The sequence below is a fragment of the Lytechinus variegatus genome, chromosome 12 (assembly GCF_018143015.1).
Source record: "Lytechinus variegatus isolate NC3 chromosome 12, Lvar_3.0, whole genome shotgun sequence".
NCBI classification, from domain to species: domain Eukaryota; kingdom Metazoa; phylum Echinodermata; class Echinoidea; order Temnopleuroida; family Toxopneustidae; genus Lytechinus; species Lytechinus variegatus.
This window is the reverse complement of record NC_054751.1, coordinates 6,143,427-6,165,250: the sequence shown is the minus strand read 5'-3', so window position 1 is coordinate 6,165,250 and position 21,824 is coordinate 6,143,427.

Here is a 21,824-nt window from a genome sequence, read left to right as displayed (position 1 = left end):
CCCCTAAGATCAAACAAATACTTGCGTGTATAGGGCTTGGAGATCAAGTCGTATAACATGCGATAGTAAACATAACCTGTCCCGGAGAACTGTCCCTCGTGGTGCAATTGCCTGGGAACTAATATATATTTTTTAATGTGATTCTCCCCTCACTTTTTACATGTTTATGTATAATCCAGATTTTCAGACAGTGAATTGCCAATTTTCATGAAGTTGTAAGATTTTGGTTATGAAACGACTCTTTCTCAAACATATACTTTCTAGTCATATACAGGCTGTTGGATAATTATCTTTATCAGTAATTGTATATTGATATACAGTACGTATAAAAAAGAGTTTACACTTTGGGCAAGGAAACAAAGGTAAAAGATATATTCAAATCAATTTTACTAGCTAAATTCTACGTGTTCTTCATCTACTTTTATTCGCATGACTGTTTCAAAGTTCTGCGCAAATCGTTTTCCACTAACTTTCAAAAGTAAGTGGTGCTCACTCAAGCGGAAATATTTTTCGACAATTATATCCTCATTTGCTTGAACGGAGCTGTACCAAAGTTAAAACGTGGAAAAATCTTCAGAATATTACAAATGTATAATTTTACAGGATTTTTTTTGTAAGTGTAAACTGTTTTTTGATACGCACTGTAGCATGCTTTGAGTACTTTGGCCTAGACATCAGCGTTTGTCAGCTGACAAGTTATCAGATCTGACAACTTTTCTTGGCTTATAGATTGGTTTGAGAAGCATCTATCTAATATTGGTAGGCCCAACTATCGGATTCAAAATAAGCTTTGACAATGAACTTCATGAACACGATGAAATGGAACCTTTGCCGTCGAGTGTGCGGCTCTGTCCCACCATGGTCCCACTGGCTCTGGACGTGTTGAAACATTGATTTATGCCGCCATCTTACGACAAGTAAATGTCACATTTTCAATGGGAACTTGCAGTCCCATTGCTTGACGGAAGAGAAATGCAAGGGCGGTGCCAGGATTTACAAAAATATTTTTTTGTGTCATGTGTGTGTGAGACCTCTCTCTTTGATACTCGTCTTTTTCTTTCTTTCTTTCTTTCTTTCTTTCTTTCTTCCTTCCTTCCTTCTTTTCTTTCTCTCTTTCTTTCTTTCTTCCCTCCCTTCTGTCCTTCCTTTCTTCTTTCATTTTCTTTCTTTCTTCCTTCCCTCCTTCCTTTCTCTCCTTAAAATTGCATTTACCCACTAGGGGTGGTCGCCCTTTCCCCCTGAAGTGATGCCCTTGTGGAAAATGCAAAGTAAAAAGGTGTAAGGCGATTTTGATTTGGCCGGAGCAAGGTTCCAGAAAGGCGAGTTTATTTTCCAATTTGAAATGAAACATTTTGGAAGGAGAAGCATGGGTAGAAGAGGAAGAAGAAAAGGAGAAGAAGAAGAGGAAGAAAAAGAAGAGAAGAGGATGAAGAGAAAATGAAGAAGAGGGAGAAGAAAAAGAGGACCCCATGGAAGAACAGTGGTATCTTATTGATACCACTGAAATGGGCCATCCTCCATCTGTATGTTATCTTTAATTGATCATGTATGTTTTTTTATCTTTTATATGGAAATGAATACAAACAAACAGGAAGAGGAAAAGAAGAAAGGGAAGAAGAGAAAAGGAAGAGAAGAGGGAGATGAGGCCTCTGGAGGAAGAAGATGAAGAAGAAAAGAAGACGAGGGAGAAGAAGAAGCTAGAAGAGGAAGAGGAGTCCGAATAAATAAGACGAAGAATTAAGAAGAGGTAGACGAGAAAGATGAAGAGAAAGAAAACGAGGAAGGGGAGAGAAAGTGGAAGATGATGCAGAAGAAGGAGGGGGGGGGGGGTGGAGGAAGGTGAAAAGGAATAGTATATGAGGAAGAAGGTAGAAAAGGGGAAACAAGATTATGATAAAAAAAACCCGCACAATTACATGAAATGTAGATGACAACTAAATACCGTAGTATCGGCTGATGATTACGTCAATGTAAAACGCACAATTACATGAAATGCAGATGACAACTAAATATCGCAGTATCGGCTGATGATTGCGTCAATGTAAATCGTCTTGATAGAAACACTTAATTTGTGCTTATATCGATTCCATGGACGAACCCGCGATCGAATTACGACGAGCCACTCAGCTGGTCATCTCTCTGAGGAGTCTGAGCTCAGACAGATCGACCCGCATGAATTTAGATTGCAAATCTAAGACATTATTGATCTTATAACCATGATAACTGACGACAGTTAGCAACTATTTTTCACCATTCATTCGTATGAGCCCGTCAATCACGATTCGTGCCTCATGGTAAACTAGGGTACTATAACTCCCGGGGGGGGGGGGGGGCACTTCCATTGACGAGTGGATACCATGCGCGACCATGGGGTCTCGAAAAGCACCCTAAACACGTAATTTTCATATTCTGAAAATGCACCCCTTAACAAGTATTGGCGTGTGAAACCATACCCTTAACAAGTATTGGAAACAAAACGATACTCTTGGCAAATATTCCCTGAAATGAACCCCTAAACAAGTATAGGAATATTTTATTGTTATGTCACGGGTCCTTCGGTCGTCGGTTTTACCTTTATACACATCATTTGGTTTAGTACGACCCCACCTTCTACACCTCGCGCAAATCGGACTCTAAACACGAAGTGTTGGGGCAAAAAGGACATCCTTTATAAAACATTTTAATTTTGTTTTATCATCCCCGCAAATTTGACCCTAAACACGTAACGTTCCTAGTGAAATAAATACCCCTTTTTCATTATTTTTGTGTTTTTGATACCCTTATCACGTTACGTACGTAACGTGCCCTATCTTGAAAAAGACATCCCTTTTACGTGTTTTTTTGGTCGCGCATGGTATCCACTCGTCAATGTAAGTGGCCTCGGGTATAAACTATGATAGACCAGTTCGTAGTTACTTCATGGTCAATTTTGGTCAAATGACCTTTCATTTCTTTCATCATGATAGGCAGATTTCAAAGCAAGATATTACGCAAGCCTGCCTTACATAGCAGGATGAAGAAATCGAATAGATCAGGTGACTAGAATAGCACACCAATGAACACTTAATAAAGGTATTTGTTGCATTCCTACTTTGAATGCATATCTTTAGCATGTTACACAACGTACTTGACAAACTGTGAAATATATGCAGTCGTTCGTGGAAGCATTGTTGTTTTTTGTGGATGTAAATGAAAACGACAATTCAAAAGAATATATGAATAACCAACACTTCAAAATTGGTGCTTATCTCATTAGATTTTAAAGCACCATGTCACTTAAATTTAGTACAAATGACCTTCTTCTGATCATGCGTAGAATCTTCTGATCATGCGCAGAAAGGAACTACGAACTGGCTTATCATAACGCTGGCTCTTTCACTCAGAGAGACTTTGAAGTCGAGTCTTCACTCGAGACATTGTTTTGGTTAAAGTGTCAAATACGAGTCTGTGCTTTCAGACTAATACATTTCTACCAAGATGACCGAATTTGGTATTAAATTTTTTTTTTTTTTATCTTTTGTTTGTTTTTAAAGTGAACGTATATAAGATCTGCATCAAGCAAATAATTGTCAGCGTGCGCAGGAGGTTTCCAAAAGTCACCTCAAACACAATTGTTCTACCTCTCAGGTTTAACCCATTTTGTTTACTATTATACTATTCATTGAGCCTGCTTGTCTATAGTTATTTTGCCTGGTCTCATATTCTAATACATTGTAATACCCAGTTCGTCTAATTTCCACTTTGTACACTTCATTTTTTTTTACTCTGTCAACTAAAAAACAACACAGTAAAAAAACACATTGTTTAAGCCTGTCACTCTAACAACAGGTGTAATTGGTTAAACTTTTTAAACAACTTGTTTAAACAAATTAAAACAGTAGTTTAAAAATCTAAACAGTTGTTTAAAAAGCTTAAACAATAGTTGTTAGAGTGACTGGCCTAAACAATGTGCTTATTTTTTTAAAAAACAGCGTATTTACAGTGAAAATTGGCTCATAAACAATAATAGCTCAGCAGCGTTAGACCAAGTGTATATTTCACGAAATGATTATAGCCCAACTGGTAATTTGAAAAAAAAATGGTAAGAATATAGGCTACACGGCAATTGGACGAATTGGATGAAGCCGAAGTAGCATTTAGATCACGTGGGATGAGACCAAGAGGATATTTTTTTCTGGGGGGGGGGTGACAATTAAAGGACAAGTCTACCCCAGAAAAATTCAACAAGCATAACACTGAAAATTTCATCAATATCGGATGTAAACTAAGAAAGTTATGACATTTTAAAGTTTCGCTTCATTTCACAAAATAGTTATATGCACATCTCGGTCGGTATGCAAATTAGGGAACTGATGACATCACTCACTCACTATTTCTTCTGTATTTTTTATATGAAATATTTTGATCTTCACGTCATTGTCATGTGAAATGAAGTTTCATTACTCCCTGAACACGTGGAATTCCATTATTTTAACATTTTGTCCTTCAGGCAAGTAGGTCATAATCATCAAATTCGTAAAAATTGAAATATTGTATAATTCAAACAATAAGAAACAAAAGAAATAGTGAGTGACATCATCGACTCTCTCATTTGGAAATAACTGGTGCGTTCATATAACTATTTTGTTAAAAATAAGCGAAACTTTGAAATGTCATAACTTTCTTATTTTACATCCGATTTTGAAGAAATTTTCAGCATTGTGCTTGTCTGATTTTTCCCTATTAATTCAAATCAACTTTTTTCTGAAGTGGACTTGACCTTTAATAATTAAAATGATATTCATCCATTCAATGCGCAAATTAACGCATTGCCTTCTGGAACCAGGTGTTCCCTGGACAAATCCTATGGAAAAAGCAGAATGTAGTCAACAGATTAAGTGTATAGTCGTGCATATTTTTATGCGAACAATGAGCACATGTACTATTAGCGCCAAAACCGACGAGACGCGATGGCGGGCACTGGTAGGACGTTGAAGTGCGATATCCAGACATTCTGAGGAAAACTGTTAAGAGGATGATGGAAAGACTGGGTTAATAATAGATGGGAGATAGACTGAATCAAGGAGCTTTTGACTGAATGGATTGATGATACCGCTCTCAGGAACTCGCTGGTCCAGACCAGGCCTGTGCTAATAAATCGTAAAGAACGAGGGTCAAATCAAGGAAAGTTGAATATTTTAGTTCAAAAAGAAAGAGTGGGTTCTCCTGAAGAGATTATAATCCATGATACATTTTTAGCTTTTCAGGCCTATTTCAAAACGTAATTATGTTGAACGTCTATATTTGTTTATTTTTTTGTAAAACTGAAGTTCGTCGAGTATTGTAATTTCCCCGTAGCTCCGAAGAAATAATGTAACATTATCAACGTTATCTTCGTTTATGCTTTCACCGCTAGCAAAGTGAGCCAACAATAAGGTGCTGGAAATGGGACAAAATTTCTAAAATCAAGTTGCGAGCGAGCAAAACTTTTGACCATATTTACTAAAAAAATATACTTTTGTTATTGATTGTCTATTATTTTCTTATTCATTTTGTTTAAACTAATTTAATATGATATTATGTATTTTTTAAGTATTCATTTTATTTCATTACATTTGTTTTTATATCTTTAATTTACTTTTAATTTGTGTATTATATTTATTTGTTTATTCATCTGTTTATGTTGATTGTTTATTTATTCATTATTTTTTCTTTCTTTCTTTTTTTTTTTTTTTGGGGGGGGTTCAAGGCATCAAAGCCCCCCTTCCATTACATACCCTTGTGATCACCACAGTAAGCCCCCCCCCTCCCATGAGTCATTCACACTCACCACTCAACAGCTGGACCCACTGCACGCCACGGAATAAATACCGACAAGGCACGGGTACATTCTCCGAGGGAGTCACATTAAGCGGTCACATTCTTTCATCCGATAAATACAATACTGCCCGACCTTTTCATACGCCCTATTTCAACAATGGTATGATTTGTTAGTATATATTGGTGTATATGATCTGTTTTCCCGCGTTTTACGATGTATAAAATCAACGGCTGCTCTGTGCATGAATGATGATGGGTGTGTTGTTACAAAGGTAGATTCAGGGGGTGGGGGGGAGTTGGGGGAGGGGCACAGTTGGCCCGTGCCCCCCATTTTAAGAGGCACAATTAATATTTGTGATGTAAAAATGCCGTTAAAAAACAAGAGTGTGCCCTCAAAGTGAAAAGCATTTTTAACCAAATATTTTGCTTGTAATGTTTTTTTGTGGACGAATTGTCTTAATTTGAGTTGAAAACTTTTTTTTTCTTTTTTTTTTTGCTTGTCAGATTTTTCCTCAGGAAAATGTGCCCCCCTTTTGGAAAATCCTTGATCCTCCTCTGTGATGTTATATGCAGCTAGTTTTATTACCATTGTCACATTGTTTTCGACTGATAAGCAAGGCCAAAGGTCCGATAGATCTCTCGCCTCATATTTCGTCTTGATATAAACCCAACCAAACAAATACATTTCTTTGCTTGTATACTGGCGCACCTGGATTCCGATTTTCAACTTGATGTCCGTTTCATTGAAATAGTCTCAGTTTGTTTTCTTTTCTTTCTTTCCCTAACCCTTTCTCCCCGACTGCTTACCGATGAGGGCTGTTGCCCCTCTCCGCTACTTCTGGCTCTAACCTATAGTCTGCAGGCACAGACCCTGATTGAAACTTTGATCAACAAGTGTGTCTCCACACTAAGACTAGAACATACAAAACTTGCTGTCCTGAGCGAGAGGGCATTCAGTACACAAGGTATGAGTAGGCTGCAATTCATACCCTTTACTCGAGTGAAGGGTTTGCCTATAGCAGACTAGCACAGACTAACCCTGCATAGAGCGTGCAAGACTTGATGGGTTTCTGCCGAAGGGTAAATAGCCAAAATCTTGAAGGGGGGGGGGCAGGGAAGGCCAAGGCCAAAATCTTTACTTTGCATCGCCCTTTTTGATACCAAATTTTTGATACATTAACATCCAGAAAGAGATTATAGTTTACCCCTTTTCGTTTCCTTTTCAATTCCCCCATTTTTTTTGGGGGGGGGGGGGTGGGGGCGGAGGGGGATATGGCCCCTAACCTCCCCCATCTGTACACCACGGGGATGTCATTATGTTGAAAAACAAGAAAGGAATAAGTTTTTAAAGACCATACTTGTTCCAAGGTTTCTTTATTCGTATACCACATCCATGACTGATAACATATATCGTTCATTGGTTAATGATAATTATGTTCAAGAAGATCGCAGTATGAAATGACAATAACAACAGAATGGAATGGTTGGAAACATTTTTTTTTTATTTTGCGAATGTTCGTCTTGTCTCCGTTCCAGTGTTTCAATGTCGCTTGCTAATGACCTTTCCTTTCCCCTGTTTTTGTGCCGATTGTTTTGAATATCATCTGTCGCATCTGTAACGGGATGATGGATAGAGAAAAGCGCAGAACATGACACGTGAAGGCTTGACGAAAAAAAATGCTTATTTCAACCACACAGAAAGTAGATGATAATCGTGAGAAAACCTTTCATAATTTTGAGACATTGAATTGTTGTCAACTTGGCGTCAAGTGATATCACAACGGAAATACTTCTTAAAAATGATGTAAACGAAAGTGGGCGGGCGTAGTTGGACGGTATCACACCAGAGTTAGTGTTTACAATAATTCAAAAGTGAATTTTTCATGATATAGACAGTAACAAATAAAAAAGAAATCGGAGTGACTGACATTGATCACACTGAATTATCGAATTAAAGGTAAATGAAACGCGCGACACTGAAACATTTATAGATTCCAAGTTTGTTTACGAAAATTGCCACACACCTTCCCGCGAGGTCAGTGCTATAGAAAAGGTGTCAAAACTCGCGGAGCAAACCCTAATTATTATGCAGCATTGCATATAGATTTCACGGAAATAGAAAGCTTGTTTTGAATGAATGCAACCTGTAATAGTTTCATGGAAGCGTCCAAGTTGAAGAGGGAGAGTAGCACTTGTCTTTATTGGTCTGATATCCCAGGGGCACCATCCCAATCGCGTCAAGTAGGTAACACAACTCGATCTGGCCATCGTTAAAGGACAAGTCCACCCCAACAAAAACTTGATCTGAATAAAAAGAGAAAATCCAACAAGCATAACGCTGAAAAATTTCATCAAATCGGATGTAAAATAAGGAAGTTATGACATTTTGAAGTTTCGCTTCATTTCACAAAACAGTTATATGCACATCTCGGTCGGTATGCAAATGAGGGAACTGATGACATCACTCACTATCTTTTTTGTATTTTCTATATGAAATATGAAATATTTTGATTTTCTCGTCATTGTCATGTGAATTAAAGTTATATATTCTTCCCTGAACACGGTGTAGTTAACATTTTGTGGTTCAGGCAAAGCGGTCCTATAATTGTCAAATTCGTAAATATTGGAATAAAAAAAGAAGTAGTGAGTGAGTGACATCATCGACTCTCTAATTTTGTAACTGGCTCGTTCATATAACTATTTTGTTAAAAATAAGTGAAACTTTGAAATGTCATAACTCTTATTTTACATCCGATTTTGATGAAATTTTCAGTATTGTGCTTGTCTGATTTTTCTCTATTGATTCAAATCAACATTTTTCTGAGGTGGGCTTGACCTTTAAGTAGGAGCAGTATTAGCCGCGGCCACACCCACGGGAGCGACTCGGGAATGTGGGGGGGGGGGAAGTATTGCGTTATTTCCAATCATGCAGTTTCGATTGGTACTGGATCGGCTCTGTAAGTTGGTTTGACCGCAGAAATAGGGCAAAAATCTTGCATTTACATTTTGATACAATTTGTGTTGGAAATTAATCATGATTGAATAGGTACTCCTGTCAGAAAACAATATGTAAATAAATAGAGTAAAATTCACCGTCGAGTAAACTGCCGGAAATTTCATCTAAATCTGGCCCCCTTGCATAAACGTTACAATTATGGTAATACTAGTCCAGGATAGGCCCCATAGAAAATTGAACAAACCTTTATTGTTTTCTTTCATATATGCAATATTTTTTATGGTTTCTTGTAGATTCGAGGGTGCTGATTACGAATCCGAGTGATGCCACTCGTGTTACCTTGAGCATTTTCTGCAAATTGGAAAATCCAATATGGTCGCCAAAGTATTACATTACCTATGAAAATCATAAAGCTGCCAGCAGATTGGCTATAAAATGTATGTAATTGTGTTGGAGGAGTTAAATACTCTCTCTAAAGAAAGATTGTTGAAAAAATATTTATTTTCTTGATTCTTAAAATGGCCGCCATAGACCGCTGTATTCAACATTGTAAAATATGAATGGGGAAAAATAATTTTCACAAAAGTGAGCACTAAATATAAGTAATTGTGATTTTTTTTGTGTGAAATAATTGATGAAAACATGATTGCTTAGGAAACGTATCATTTTTCATGTCATGCATGTAATAAATGAAGCATTTAGTATTCAAAAAGCCACCAAATGCCCTGAAATTATTATGTATTCTCTCATTATTTATTTTTTTCTCATTTTATTACATATATTTGTATTGGCACTTTGTTATTTGTTGTGTTATCTATTTTTTTGAGGGCCCACATTGTACAAGCATTGCTTTTTAGTGGGTCCCTCCATTTCCATCTTCATTTAATTTCTATTGAAAAAATGGTATACTTATTTGAAACCTGCAATGTGTTGCCGAAATAATCTAATTGTTTTTCTTCTCTCAACATATGTATTATTATTTTTGTTTCTTTGTAACGGATACAAATACTTATTTTTATATATGGTATACAATTTGTTTTTGTTTGATGGAAGTGAAATAAATAAATTTGAACCTGAATGTATAATGTTAATAGGCCGGGACAAAAGGACATCACGAGCGTAAGTATACTAAAATGCATATTATTAAGATAAGCGAGTGGAATACTGGCTAAAAAACACAATTTCAACGAAGGATAATATCTAAGATGCAATTTATGTGAAAAAATGCTGTATTTTGAAATTCAAAATGGCCGCCATAGGCCCATTATACATTATGAACAATACGAATGGATAAACTAATTTTCACAAGAATAAGAACATAAAATGCATGTTAATTTTGATATAGTAAAATATTGTCTGAAAACATGTTTACTAGCGTAAATGGGGTGTGTAATTTTGTAAGAACTTGGATTTGCTTGACTATGAAATCCATATAATCCTTTTGTACGAGACAAATATTATTCGAAAGCATTTGAAAGATTTTTATGAAATATAGCATTTCTTCTGCCATGAAAGTGATAAATACTGTATTTTGACATTCCAAATATCCGCTACAAGCTCTAATTAAATATTATGTTACATGCGTTTAGGGAAACTTATTATCAGTAGGGATCATAAAAATTGCATGTAACTGTGATGTACGAGTAAAAATATTATCTTAATTAGATATGATTTCTAAATGCATCACATGTTGGTCATGAAGGTAATGCTGTAGTTTGAAATTCAAAGTGGTTGCCATAGGCCCTAAAAGTATTATGTACATTGTAATTTGGTACATATAATTTTGACAGAATTTGGCTCTGCTTGACTATAAGTCATCGCATATAATTGTGATGTAAGAGTGAAGTATTGTCTAAAATCATGGTTTCTAACGAGATATATCATATCTGATGCAATCAAGGTGATAAATGCTGCATTCTGAAATTGAAAATGGCCGCCATAAAGAACCTTATTGTATTATGTACAATTTGAATGATGACAGATGATTTTCACAAAAGGGCATATGGCGGCCATTTTGAATTTTGAAATATAACATTAATCACCTAAATTCTATGATATATTTCGTTAGTCATGTTAGTAATCATGTCTTCAGATGATATATTACTCATACACCACCATTTAGACAAGCAAAGCGAAAATCTATTAAAATCATTTGTCCCCATTCACATTGTACATAATAATGTTAGGGTCTGTAGCGGCCATGACTTTCAAAATTCAGTACTCATCCCCTACCTGGCAGGAGAACTGATATATATTTTGTTAGAAATTATGCCTTTAGACAATACTTTACTCATACATCTGAATTGTGCATGTGCATTTATTGTGTTCACTCCTGGGAAAATTGATTTCGTAGTTCGCATTGTACATAATACAATCAATGTCTATGGCGGCCATTTTTAAAATAAAAACAAAGTTTTAAAAATAAGCTTTAACCCTGAATGATATTTCATCAAAAAATGATGTTTTTTAGATAGTATCCCATTTACTCATCATAAATAAATGCATTTCAGTGCATTTATTTGGTCTTCTTTATCATTGTACATAATAATTTCAGGGCCTTTTGCGTCCATTTTGAATATAAAATACAACATTTATCACATACATGGCATTTTAAATAATATATATTTTGTGAACAATTATGTTTTTAGTCAGCATTCAATCCGTTTATCTTATGCATTTAAGTGCTCACTCTTATGAATTTTTGTTTCCAATTGCTATAGTACATAATACTATTTAGGCCAGTGGCGGCTATTTTGAATATAAAATACAACGATTTTCCTATATATATGACACAATAAATGATAGCGGCATTGATGATTTTCATACATTACTTCGTCCATAGATCACAATTACATGCAGTTTACATGGTTTGGGGATCATTTTCGTGAAAATTAGTTTTCCCTGTTTATATTGTACATATTAGGGTATACAGAGGTTTACGACGGCCATTTTGAATATCAAGAAAATAAATATTCTTTCCAAAAAATATTTCAGAGAGTATTTTACTCCTGCAACACAATTACATACATATTATGGCCAGTCTGCTGGCAATTTTATGATTTTCATGGGTAATTTGCACATTTTGGCCATATTGGATTTGCCAATTTGCGCAAAATGCTCAAAGTTACACGAGTGGCATCATTCAGATTCGTAATCAGCACCCTCGAATTGACAAGAAACCATAAAAAATATTGTATATATGAAAAAACAAGGTTATGCCTCTTCTATCCTGGATTGTAACTTAGCCCGGGCTAAATTTGGCCCAATGGATGGGCTAACCATCCTCTGTGGGCCAAGTTAGACTACCTATCTTTGAGTTACCATAACCTAATGACAATTAACTAAACTGTTAAACTGTTATCATAGCAAAAGGGAGAAAGAGGGGGGGGGGGGGTAACAAGCTTCCGACGAAACATAGTATAAATCCAATGTTTTGTTTACCTTTATTTGAATCAACTTACTACTTTCAAGCCCAGAAATTGAAATGAAGGGTTCTTCAAGAGGGTCCAGTGGGTATGCGCAATGACGTCACGTTTTATATTGTTTTGTTTGGCTCGTTAAGACACTTTAATACGCTCTGATTCCTGAGTAAGGGAAACTAACTGAGAGAGAGAGAGAGAGAGAGCATGTGTAAGTTCCCACATTATGGTCGCCGTGGTGTTCCCAGTGTCCAATTAAATTAAAGAATAGATCGATGAACAAGTATAATGATAAATAAGTAAACAAATGAAAAAATAATGAATAAATAAATGAATAAATAAGTAAATAATAATACATAAATAAAATGAATGAATAAACGTATACATGAATAGATAAATATATGATTAAATGAATAAATGAACAAATAAATAAATGATTAAGATTATAAATCAAATACACGAAAATGTATCAGACGGTTACTTCTCTGCGTCTCTGCTCTCGTTTTTTTTTTTTTTTTTTACTTTGGGGAGGTAATTCCTTTAAAGTAGAGTTGGCGTAACACTATGAAATAAACTCTTTAATTTGAACCTTCGTTTGATCCTCATTATATTGAATATGAGAGCATGCAAGAAGATGGTTCGTAAATAAATTGAATCTGACAGACTCCGATTTCTTTTACTATAATTTGAAAATATCGATTCGACTCTGATGGGTCAAGTACATAGGTCGGACTCATAATTACAACTTGAGGTAAGAACTTAGGTGAACGATGCAAGGTATTTTTCAAACAAGGGAGAATTTCACGAATGTATAGTCAGGGATTTTCAATGACAACTGTTGTTTTCATTCACCAATTTTCGCCAAGGACTTCTGCACTTGACAGCACATTTCGGTGCATTTCCAAACGTCTAATGCCAATTCGTCCAACTGCCAACTCGTCTACACAGCAAAAACTGTGGTGTTAATCGGTGTACATAGAGGACCACACCAGTTATTTAACACCGGTGTTAAATTGGTGGTGTTAGTTTTACAACTATAGGGGTGCGTTTATTCGACACTTTTTTACCCTAGAATCATGATTAGAATCATGATTCAAATCACGATTCTGCAGAATCACGATTGCGTTCCGAAATTGAATATAATCATGATTAGAATCACAAACATGAAACACGAAAAAAGGGGCGTTTGGAAAGACGTTTCTGCAGAATCACGAACGAAAAAGGTCGTATAAACGTATCGTGATTTGAATCATGATTCTATGACGTCAATGTGTCGTGCTTCTTCCGGGTTCGACTCAAAGGCGCGCGCTGTGTTTCGTGCAGGTTAATTTTCGTGTAGCAGTATTGCCAGCATTTAGGAATTATCATTCTGTGTATTGTACCCCCGGGGTTGTACTGTAGCGTCATTTGTATATTTCATTGTTTTCATCAATCATTTCTTCAAGTTCCAAAGGCACAAATTGGACTGATCGACGATGAATTAACTCAGGGCTCTGCTTGTGCTTTGGGCTCAGCCTGAAGCACAAGCATCCCTTACCGGGATTCACAGAAATAAGACGATCCCTTTCAGCGGCGCTTGCGAGGGAGGGATTTCAACGGAGATGTGGCACCGCCTGTCGAGACAAAATTAACAGAATTCGTGCCCAGTACAGGACCATCATAGACAAGAAAAATCGATCGGGAGGTGGGAGGGAGGATAATGACCCCTTCTGGTTCCCGATCGAAAACAATATGAGGTACAATACACGGAATTCTGGAAGTAAAAGATTTATTTTTCGGAAGCCGAGTAAGCGTTGCACTTGCACAAACGTTTGCTCGTTTTAGCTCCGGCGGCAGCAAAAATCTAGCAGCCGACGTGAAGTTAGAAACACGTGCGAAAATGTTGACCTATATACTTCCTGGGTCAAACTGCGCACTGTGATGCGCACTGGATCGGCCCGAATTCAGGGAGAAACAGCGTTAGAAAGATGGTCGTATAAACGCTGATTCTGTCGGATCGTGATTCATGCTGCTGTTTTGAATCATGATTCAAATTGTGATTCAAATCATGATTCTGGGTCGAGGTCGCATAAACGCAGCCTAGGTGTTATTACAACATCTTTGGTTGTTACATTTACACTCTTTGGTGTTATGTTCAATCTCTAGGGTGTAATTTTAACACCTCAAGGGTGTGGTCCTCTATTAACACCAATTGGTGTCGGCTTTAACACCACAGTTTTTACAGTGTACTACCATTTGGTCTATCATCAGTTCGTCTACTCATATGGTCTACTTCCGTAATGATCGTCTACCACATTGTCTGCTTTCATTTAGTCAATGCCATTCCGTCTAACAACCAGTTGGTTGAATATAGCCATTTAGTCCATATACCATTTTGTATAATTAAACTAATTAATTGTGTAAAATGAATGAAAAGAAAATGGGTAATAGACCAACTGGTTGTGAGACGAAATGGTGATTCGATGAAGTGATGATTGGACCAAATGGTTGTTAGACGAAATGTTGATGGACCGAATTGCATTAAACTAAATGAAGGTAGAGACCATATGGTGACTGGACCCCGGGGGGCCACTTCCATTCACGAGTGGATACCATGCGCGACCATGGGGTCTCGAAAAGCACCCTAAACACGTATTTTACATATTCTGAAAATGCCCCCCTTAACAAGTATTGGCGTGTGAAACCCTACCCTTAACAAGTATTGGAACGATACTCTTGGCAAATATTCCCTGAAATGAACCCCTAAACAAGTACAGGAATGTTTTATTGTTACAGGTCCTTCGATCGTTCGTCTGCTTTACCTTATTTGTTTAGTACGACCCCATTCTACACCTCGCGACAATCGGACTCTAAACACGAAGTTTTGGGGCAAAAAAGAATCCTTTATAAAGCATTTTAATTTTGTTTTATCATCCCCACATAGTCGACCCTAAACACGTAATTTTCCTAGCGAAATAGATACCCTTTTTTCATTATTTTTGTGTTTTTGACACCCTTATCACGTTACGTACGTAACGTGCCCTATCGTGTAAAAGACATCCTTTTACGTGTTTTTTGGTCGCGCATGGTATCCACTCGTCAATGTAAGTGCCCCCCCGGGGATTGGACGAGTTGGCAGTGGACGAATTGGCAATTTACCCGCATTTCTTATGTCCTTGAAAGCGTCGTGCAACGTGGGAGCGGAATTTCTTTTCTTCATCTCGACGAAAACTTTTTTTTTTTCAAAGTAACAATCAACCGGAGGATGTGTCTCCTTTATTTCTCTTTATAAGATGTTTGTTGTAAATATCATTTTCATAATAATAATAATAATAATAATAACGTTTTATTTACCCAGGGTAGCCACTTCAGTCATAAGACTGCCTCTTCCAGCGGGCCCTGTATAACATAATATGTTATTATTACCCTTCTCCAGTCTTAATGCTGAGCGCCAAGCAAGAAGGCAGAAGGTCCCATTTTTATAAGTCTTTGGTATGACTCGGCCGGGGATCGAACCCACGACCTCCCGTTCATGAGGCGGACGCTCTACCACTGAGCCAACATGCCCGGTTTATCACTCCGCGTTTGCCGCAATCTGGGCCGCGCCTCCTTGACAAGGATCGCATTACATAGCAAAGAAGTATTAATCCACCTCAAGAAGACGTAACAACTTAACATACCCCAAGTCTACATTGGGCAGTGATTAATTTGTTCACCCTACAGCTTCAGAATGTTGACAGCTGGCGCCAGAGATAGAGAGACCATTATATTGATTAAAATGGATTATAAAAACAATACAGTCCGCCCTGGATCATTCTGGAAAAAGGACTTCCCTTCTTACATGTCTTAGACCTTTTTTGGTAGTCATCTATTGATCTATTCAAATAAAAGATATGACAATTTGATTGGAAATCAATTCTAACACATTTAAATTTGAATTTGTATATTCTACAGTTATATTGTACATGCCTATTTTTTTACTTTTCTTGCATTTTACGTGCATTTGCTTGTTTTTTTTGCTTTGATTTGCATGGTCTTATAGTATTTACGTTTTTATTTGCATTTTTAATGATAATCGATTACTAATTTTATTTATTCATATGTTATTTAAAATTACTGAAATTCAGCGTATTTTTGGACGGAATTGGCACTAAATATTCCTGTTTTTGTTAATAATCAAGTAATCAAATCATCTGTACCTTCAAGGCTTTCCATTTTTGAATAATAACATATCCAAAACTCTTATTGGGGAAACAAATATTGATAAATATTTGCGTGCTTAAAACTTGAAAACAAAAAATTAGACTGTAATTTTGGCCCTATGCCAAATATGGTAAATTTTGAGATGAAAACATGTGTTTGAAATAATTTTCTCTTATCATAGATTACTCAAATAGTCTCCAATATCTAGTCATCGTAGGGCTAGGGTTTACAGTGCACACATGATTTGATGATGCACTTGTAACTGACTATTTATGATAATTATACGCGGTTTATATAACATGACGTCATCAGTCTATCTATTACATATCCTTGATGGCATGCAAATAACCGATAAATTCTTTTCAGAGATTAGTGCTTCAATTCAAAATTCAATCAGTAAGCTAGTTATTGTTTTATCAGATTTCGACGAATTTTTCAGCATTTTACTCGTTTGAGTTTAGGGCCTACTTTTATGAATTCAGATAACATATTATTTTCAACCGGGAGTATTCCTTCAACGCAGTGTTTTACTGGCCTCCTGACCAGATATATGAGCTATGTATGTGTGTGAGGGTGGGTGTGTGTGTGTGTGATTTTGTATGCGTGTATGGGCAAATGGGAGGGGTTTGTCAATATAGACATAATATTTGAGAGATCCAGGGTCCTGGGAACGATTTTTTTAATGGAGGTGCTGGTGTAAACTGAGGGTCATTATGTTCCCGAGAAATTTGATGAGCAAAAAAAAAACAACTACAAATAAAAGAACAAAAACATCTTTCACTCTAAAATATAGTTCATTTTGGTAACATGCATTTGTCTTACATTTGTAAACACCTATACCAGAATTCAAGGCTGCCTATATGGAGAATAATACACGCAGCACCCCAGCACCCCGCTTCCCAGTGCAATGGAGAGATCTTTATGATGTGTAAAACAAAGGAAAAATGAACGGTATACCGATTGGTTATTTTTTTAAAAGGTGTTTATCATTCAAAATATACTTTACTGACTACCTTGATTGAGCGAATGTTAAATCCTTGGTTTTTTGAAATCTTAATTTACGGAGTATTTTTTTAGCTTCCTGCAGCATCATACCTTTCTTATTTTCATCTTTATTTGCAGGCTGGCATCATTCTTAATGCATGTTATTTCTTCTTCTCCGATCATCGTCAAACCTATTTTCTTTCTCTCTCGCCTTTCTTGTCCCATACCCCCTCTTGATTTTATCCATTGTTGTGTTTTTCGGTTTTGGTTTTGCTCATCCGCTTTCAACATATCAACGGGGGCGTTAACAAACACAATATGTATTATGATATTATAATCGAGAGATATAGGTCGTGTAAGCGGTCCTATACAAAAGCAAGCTTGAACGCAGTTTCTCTCAAAACAGCACCCAAGAAGCATGGAGCGCAATGCAAAAAATCACGGTATACAAAGGTAAAAAAAAAAAATCTTTTGACTTTTCTGCAAACTTTATTGAAGAACTCAATAGCTTATATGCCAGATTTCAAGTGCATGATTTTCATGATGAAAATACTGTTCTAAAAGGTCATTTAGATAAACTTGATATCTCAGTTTGATGATATCAATACTAAAAGAATTATTTTCTCTGAAGGAAATGTCAGGAAAGAATTAGGGAAGGTAAAATTGAATAAAGCAACTGGTCCAGATTGTATTTGCAATACAACACTGAAATATTGTAACCAACAGTTAGCTCCAATATTATGTCATGTTTTCCAACAGTGTCTGGATGCAGGGGTTATTCCTAAACTGTGGAAAAACTCCATCATTATACCAATACTTAAGAAAAAAAAAATCAAGCTCGTGAACCAAAATATTATTTCCGCCCCATAACACTCACATCAAATGTTATGAAATGCTTCGAAAGGCTCTGTCTAGTTCAGTTGTTAAAAGATTCGAATCACTGAGTCAAATAGACCCGTGTCAATTTGCCCATCGGTCAAAGAGCTGTGTAAAAGATGCTACCCTTGTTTTTCTGCATATGGGTATACGAGCATCTTGCGGCATCTTGATCTTGCAAAGTCACACACCATGTACACGCGGTCACTTTTTGTTGACTTCTCCCGCGCTTTTTTTCTTGTACAAATGTTGATAGATATGAATATAAACCCTAGACTTATTCTATGTATCCAAAATGTCCACACCTTAGCCCGAGAATTCAAATATTCAAAGCAGAGAATTGTCAGTCAACTGATTGGTGTTCCCCCAAGGTTGTGTATTACCTCCCATCTTTTCTCTTACTTAGGCACAATAAAGAAATCTTGCAATGTAATCAAATACGCCGACGATACCTTGATAACCGTTTGTTCAGTCATTGACTCTACTTCGTAGTTGGGTCCATGGTTCAGTGATGCTCATGAATATAATATCTCCCAGATTAACGATTTCATCAGTTGGTGTGATGACCATTTCTTGATCTTGAATAAGTAAAACCAAAGAAATTATTACTGATTTTCGGAAAGGTGATACAATTCATAAACCACTCCGCATTCACGGAGATATCATTTAGCAGGTACATGCATAAAAGTACCTGTCATTGATGATAAGCTCTCTTGGAAGGAGAACCAAGGAGATATCACCATTTGGGAGAACCGCCTGTCCATTCAACAGACAACAAAATCAAAGAATGTTTTTCTTGCGAAAACTAAGAATCTTTCACATCGACAAAACAACTTTGAACTGTTCTAATTAATAGTCGATCCTCAAAGTGTACCAATATTCAATCTGATATAGATAGATAGATAAATGGTATTTATTGTGATAAAAATTCAATTAGCAGCCAAAGGCTGAATTGCATGAATTTGTACATAGTAAAATTTTAGTAAACAAACAAGCGAAACAGTAAAAAAAAATAACAACAAAGTAAACTAATGCATAATACTGGAAAGGGGATACAAAAAGAAAGTATACAGAGGGAGAAGTAATGTCAAATACAGGAATGGGGAAAGGTTAGGAGTAGACTAAATGTATTTACATTTAACACAATGCACATTTTAACATAAATATATATTTAACCAATTTTGAATGAATAACAATACATGTAGGTTGAAGAGTGGATTGTATGAAATAATACTTGCTTTGTAGAAAAGAAAAAAAATAAAGCTATTAATTTGGGTGAAATTGAAGGAGGAAAACATGTATAAATATTATAAATGATACAGTAATCTGGGTTGGGATTGCTCTCGACGTGCTTGATAATGATTCTAAATAAACACTGTGTTGATGGTAATAATAATAGTTGAAGGAATCGGAGTAATAATGAATTATCTCAAAAGGAATTTAAATTAAAAATAAGAGGACGTGGAAGTAATATGATCTGAACAAAAATATAAATGTAAAGTGGGTTATAACATTATTAGCCAGTGATTTTTCGGAAGAGAAAGTTGAATGATTACTGCAGAAATTAACAATTAGAAAAATATTTCAAAAGTCAGTTACAGTTTAAGAGAAGCTACAAATAAAACAACAAAGGTATAAAGACATAGTTCTTCACAGTCCATGTGAGTTTAAAAGTCTCGTAAAGAAGGGGACTGGGCTGTTCCTGTAGCGATCAGTTCTACTTCTAGGTTCGATGCATATTCTTCTTTTTCTTAGTGTCCTTGTATTTGTGTTCCTATCAAACCATGGGCACCCAGATTGAAAAGCTTTCCGAGCAAATTGTAAGCAAAGTTGATCACGTCTACTTAGGCAGCTGTGCTGATTCGAGAGCATTCTCATATGAGTGATATTGAGAGCCGAGGATGATTCTGAGGGCTCTCTTCTGCACAGCTTCGATGTTTTGGCTTTGGGCTGAGGTCAGCGAACCGTGCCAAACAGGGCAAGCGTATTCAAGTAGAGGACGCACGAATCCTGTGAATACGACAATCAAGTCTCGTAGTGGAAGAGCGAACCGTTTAAGAGATCTTACCATGAACATTCGACGGTTGGCTCGCGATACGATGTCACGAATGTAAGCGTCCCACTTAAGATTTCCTTGAATGATCACCCCGAGCACTTTAATCTCGTTTGCGGCACGCAGCTCCTCATTATTGAGGTTCACTTGAGTTGGCGGAGGAAGATTTTTCTTGAAGCACACCTGCATGGTGGAGCATTTCCTCGGGTTGAGTAGCAGATGGTTATCACGGCACCATGACTCAAGGATAGAGAGCGAGTCGTGTAACACATCATCACGATCCAAGACATTGCGAGAAATTGCTATTGTCATGTCATCTACGTATTTCCAGTGAGCGACAGGCTGGTCGCGTAAAACATCATCGATTAAGGCAAGGAAAATCAAAGGACCAAGGCGTGTACCTTGGGGGACACCTGCTTTAACTACGTATATATATGTACTTATTTGATATGTACTTTTGACAATGAGCAAAAACGTAGAATAGATCGCACTCGAGGAGTTGCACGAAGGACGATAGGAATAGAGCTGTCCCCAGTGTAGGCACTTTACAAAGAACTTTTTTTTTACCAAAGTCAGGACATAATGGCAGGAATACAGGTTTAACCGTTCTGGAGTACGGCTGTATCAACCCCACTGACACTCGTCTTTCACGATATCGGAGCTCCCTTATTCCGAATTCCATGCAAAGGTAGTAGGTTGATAATCTTTTAGCTGAAATGTAACACGATGTCATATTTTTCTTTTTCTTCCTTCTTATTCCTATCCCCTCTTTAAAGAGGAAGTTCACCCTGACAAAAAGTTTATTGTAAAAATAGCAGAAAAAATAATAAAAAATATTTCCGAAGGTTTGAGAAAAATTCATCAAATAATTAAAAAGTTATTACAGTTTCAATTATTTCATTTGTGACGTCATATGCGAGCAGCATTCCTACATAGCAGATGGTAAAAACTCAATGAAATGTCATTTTCTCAGCAAATTGAAAAAGGTTTTCACTGTAACTTTTGTATATCAGTAGACAAATCATTTCACACCCGATCATGAAAAGAAAACAAAATTAAGTCATCAGGAACCATACAAAATTTGATATTCATACATTTTATATTACATAACACATGGGGCAGCTGCTCGTTTATGACGTCACAAATCCAAAATTTTGAACTCTAATAACTTTCTTACTCTTTAACGGATTTTCCTCAAACCTTCACCAATATTTTTTTATTATTTTTTTCTGCTATTTTTACAACAAAGTTTTCTTAAGGGTGAACTTTCCCTTTAATCTCCCTCAGTTTCTTTTTCACCTTCTTCTTATTATTATTACTTTTATTCCTTTGTTTTCTTCTCCTCCTCCTTACTTTCACCATGTTCACCGTTGTATTGTACAAGTGTTATATTATGTATCCCATTTCTTGAACATTTATTGTGTTTTAATTTTTTTTAATGGTGAATAAATTCGGCATATAGCAGTAATTGCAAACAGATATTAATGATTCATTGAGATTGTTAATGTAAAGTATTTCAATATTGTTATGATATATTGTACTTTATCCTTTTACA